Source organism: Amphiura filiformis, chromosome 1 (assembly GCF_039555335.1).
Source record: "Amphiura filiformis chromosome 1, Afil_fr2py, whole genome shotgun sequence".
Classification (NCBI taxonomy): Eukaryota; Metazoa; Echinodermata; class Ophiuroidea; order Amphilepidida; family Amphiuridae; genus Amphiura; species Amphiura filiformis.
Window position 1 is genome coordinate 39,611,279 of NC_092628.1, and position 5,140 is coordinate 39,616,418.

Consider the following 5,140-nt stretch of genomic DNA (forward strand, 5'->3'; position numbering starts at 1 on the left):
GGACTACAACTACTACACTGGAAATTTGATTTCAGCACAGACAACAGTTGTGGCGTTACAGTAAAGAATGAGGGAAAACCAATATTTGATCAATAAATCAATAACTACTTGCCTTGAGTTGCTGAATTTTCTATGCAGTAGTTGTAGTTCTTGCCCCTATAATAATTATACATATCTTACCTGTCACCAATGCGCTCTAATTTTTGAGAAAAATGCAAAAATAGGCACAAAATTGGCCAGGGGTGTAGTACTCCCTTAAGGACAAAGTGAAATCTTCTTTTGCCTGAACTAAAGGTTATATTAAAAGTGATGTACTTCTAGCTGCATGGAAGTCCTCTACAGTGTCATTTAATTTTGTGGTCTGATCAGCCGGCCCCTGTTAAAATAAGTAAAACAAATGTTTTGATTTATTTTCAACTATTTGGTTTATTATAGAGAAAGAAAGGTAAGAAAAGAATATATGTGTGGGTAAAGAAAGAGACAACCTGAATACTAATTGTCTTTAAAATCAAAAGCAATAATGTTTTTTTAATATCATTATGATCTAATCGAGGGATCCACCAAATTCTCATACTAGTAACCAGTAGGAACTGATCAATCGTGTCGGGAAGTAACCATTGTTAACTGGACCGATATACATGTATATTGTATACACTGTTGTGTACTCTCTTTTGCTGATTGTAATTATGGACAAATCCTTCTCGACTGAACATGCTGAATATTCACTCAAATGATTTGAATTTTCAATATCTTTAATGTAAAGGAATGGTTCTTAATCGAATTTATTTTTATCAGTCTTTATTATTTTTCAATCTTTTGCTGACTGCAATTAGGGACAAATCCTTTCCAATTGAATAAAAGATTGAATATTTCAGTTTCAGTTTGAATCTCATTCCAACCATTTGCAACGTTTGTGTTTTGGAGTAACCCTATCAGTCTAAGGAAAGAGTTCAATTGGCATTTTGGATTGACGTCAAAAGATTGAAATATTTCAATCGACTAATTTAAGAGAATACTGATGAGTTGGCATTTTATGATTACAACATACAAAAATATAAATATATGAATATGCATTTTATAATTTCCCACATTCGTCAAACCATGTCCTCTTCACGTGACTAATTCATCGCTATTGAGAACCATAGTAATCTTGATATTTTAAAGGTGTATAAAGGGTGTAAATTGTTTTCATAATTTTCAAAAACACGGTTTGAAAACTTGCTGCAAAATATTGTAACATAATGTTATTGACAGTAACATTTTGACACCATTTTTATATAACCCAACATTTAATATTATTAAAAAGTTTTTGCCAAAACCAATACCCACAATACAACCCTTTAAAACGTTTTCAGTTTGCTGGATAATTAACTGAGAAAGTTTCTCTATAGAACCTTTTAACAAGGTCATTTGGCCAAAACAATAGCTCAAAATATTTCACCAACCTCCTGTGGTAGGAACTTCAGTAGTTGGAAGACTAGTAGTATATATCTGTACGTCATACTTTTCACCCGGTGTTAGCCCTTTCAACGTTGCGGTTCTGTTATCTGCCTCGACATATAATATTTTGCCATTCCACGTATCATTTAAGTGCAATTTATATTTAATCAGAACATGCTCAAAGCCATCTACCGTTTCATTACGAGGCCAGGACCAATACACCTGAAGATATGTTTGATATACTGTTAAGCTTGCTTCATAAATCATGTACATATTGGTTGGATCTGAGTAAGAAATAAAAGAGCAGCAATAAATGTCACCTCGAGATTTGTACACAGCCGCCATTCTCACCTTATCATGTTCATATCAGGCATTTATTACATAATATGTATTATAAATCATAATTCTATGTTTCTCAAGGTTTAGATTAAAACCAAACAAACTAGAAATACAACAATAAACTACAATAAACCTGTACAGATATGCAAGGACTATTTTCTTAGGTATTACTTCTTTAAATGTTTTTTGTGCTTTTACATACGTCGCTTTGATCAGAAAAGCGATCACCGATCAGAAGGCGCCAGCATCAAATCGCTACCAGTTTGGAGCGCTGTACAATCGCTACATACGTTTGATCAGCATATTCACTGTGATTGTTCTGTCATTCGCTGCAACTGCTGAATGATAATGCGGCATTTAATGGGAGAAACTGGTAAAAACCCTCAGATTCAATATTGGGATGCATAATACACCAATTGTCTTCTCAAAACTAAAGTAGGAAAAAAGCGGTCTGCTAAGTCTCCGGCAATCACAACATTGTGCCATATATGTTAGGAAAACTACTATCAAGCACGAATCACATGGTTTTATTTTAAACAAACTCATATTGGCCATAAAATGAATAAAAACAGTCGTCTCACAACACGCGATATTCCAAATTCCCGGGCACTGAAATTGTCGAGTGCAACGACATTCATTGAGCACAAATAACCATTTCGTCATTGCACTAGAAAATTTCGGCGCAAGAATATTGAATATCGCGTGGTGAGACCCGGCTGTTTTATTCGTTTTTATGGTCAATATGAGTTTGTTTTAAATAAAACCATGTGATTCGTGCTTGATAATCATTTTTCTAACATATAAGGCGTAATGTTATAATTGCCGGAGACTTCCTTCAACAAGAACCGTCAAAGATAAGATATGTAAGTACTATTTTTGAAAGTATACTATACTTTGCATCTTTTTATTTTCTGCATATTTCTGGTGAAAGTAGATGCTGAAAGAAGCAGTATGTGCTACGTATAATACCATGAGAGAGAAACATTACAAACGGTTATGGTTTACTGCTTCTAATATTCAATGCAGAAGGTGAATTAGAGAGTTTCGTCTTCCTAAAAAATACTTGACCTAGAATTAAGGGATCTGGAATGAGCGTTTTGAGCGTTTCGACAGTATTTTTTGTGGGACATGAGAGCACATCAGACATAGCGAATTGTATTCTGAATACGAAGAATGTCTTTCTGATATCAAATAATTTTCATTTTTTGAAATTTACGATATAATACAAAAGTGTATGTAGGTGGGATGAAAAGCCGATGATCAATTGAAAATTTTGACCTTTCATATTGAAGATATGGATTTTTTCCCCCAAAAGACCTATTTTTTTGGTGTTTTGGGAAAAATTCCATATCTTCAATACGAAAGGTCAAAATTTTCAATTGATCATCGGCTTTTCATCCCACCTACATACACTTTGAGTATAAATCATCAGATTTATAAAGTTTACTTCGAGTACTGTTAAATATCAAAATATCAATTTTAATCATTTGCCATAAAATGTGTATTACATTGCGCATTTCAAAAAATCAAAATTATTTGATATCAGAAGGACATTCTTCGTATTCAGAATGCAATTTGATATGTCTGATGTGCTCTAATGTCCCACAATAAATATTGTCCAAACGTTCATATCCCATCCCTTAACAAGTTCATAATGATTATACCTTGCGTTGATGATGCAAAGGTAGTTAGATTGACAGGGGTGGTAAATTCAGGCCGGGTTACATCTTTTCCTGTAGTTGATTCAGCATGGCTGACAGGAGTGGTAGATTCAGACGGGATTACCTCTTCTCCTGAAGTTGATTCAGCAGAACTGACAGGGTTTGTAAGAGTTGTAAATTGTGTCATAGTCGTCAAATTTTCTGTTGTTGATCCGTTGCCTGTAGATAAAACCCAATACAAAGTAAACTATTAATTTGGATAATAACCTACAATAAATCCAAGTTCATGTAATAATTTTCTTGAGTTGAACATTCAGAACTTACTATATAGATTTGGATTTCTTCTAGGTTATTGAAAGAACTTAAAAAGCGCCACTGTCCAAGTTGTAATATTAAAATACAATAAACATGTAAAGATATGCAATGACTATTTTCTTAGGTATACTGTACATAAATCTACTTTTTTGACACTTTTCATGCTCACATCCGTCGCTTGATCGGAAAAGCGATTACCGATCAGACGTCACCCGCATCAAATCGCTACCAGCATCAAATCGTTTGGAACGTTCGCTACTTGCGTTTGATTAGCATATTCACTGTGATTTTTCTGTCATTCGCTGTGACTGCTGAATGATAATGCAGCATTTAATAAGAGAAACTCGTGAGACCCTCAGGTTCCATATTCCATATAACGCATGTCACCCAAAATATTTGCATCAGGATATAAAGATGAACTTTTTGTTAGCAAATATTGAAAATACATGTGACATGTATTCTCCACAGCAAATATGAAGTTCATAGTTCAAAGTTATATCTGTTTTAATAATTGGCATTTTTGGTAAAAAAAAGGGGGGATCACAAAACTGCATTTTTCAACTCAAATATCTTAGCTCACGTTACTCTTTATAAATGCCAGCCGTGTAAATCAGAAAGATGAGACTCTAATAGTTAATTCTAACCCGGCTGGCACATATGTCTAAAAATGATGCACGAAAACCTTAATTAGAGCGGATAGACCAATATGGCCTCTCTACATTACTGACTTATATGGGGCAAATAATACATTATTATTAATACAATTTGAAGCTTTTAGCTATACAACGAATTTTCGATATTCTGATACTGAACGTTCCCACAATTTTGCGTTGACACGCGCAACTCGAAGTGCGTTACGCGGTATACCCGGTACACTCGAAGAGACCAAATCAGGCGTAATTGATTGAGTTTCGCAGTTTTTGTTTTGTACCGACGCGACGGCAAACATGATGAAAATGATTACACAAAACGGCTGGTTTCCAAATGACACCAACTAATTTTGGTACTAAAAAAAAGCTTCATATTATATAAGGATATATTGGATGCATTATCAGATGCCTTTGGCTCGGTCGGAATTTTCGTGACTCATGCGGTATATTCTCGTGTACTCAAAGCCGTATATATAATTAATATTATATAATTGCATAATGCAATATTTGCCGAATTAACGTAATAGAGGGTGTCCGCTCTGTCAGAAAAACACAATCTAAATGTTCAAATTTCAATCCGAATGTCAGAAAGATCACCGAACAATTTTATCATGTTTCAAGTTTGTATATGAATTAATTTAAATGACAGAAATACCTGTAAAAGTAGTTTTCAACTAGTTGATATTTACTAGTATTTTAATCTCACCTGATATTCCAGCAATACAAATAAATAAA

The 5,140-nt window shown here is 33.9% G+C and overlaps 1 long non-coding RNA gene across 1 annotated transcript; it reads right to left on the reverse strand.

Moving 5' to 3' along the window:
* Nucleotides 1-260: 260 nt before the first annotated feature.
* On the reverse strand, nucleotides 261-3,562 carry LOC140146888 (uncharacterized). The gene is made up of 3 exons (XR_011858337.1): nucleotides 3,444-3,562; nucleotides 1,446-1,724; nucleotides 261-376 (listed from the first exon to the last, which is right to left on the reverse strand). It is a non-coding gene; the product is annotated as an uncharacterized lncRNA (long non-coding RNA).
* Between the last annotated feature and the right edge of the window lie 1,578 nt (nucleotides 3,563-5,140).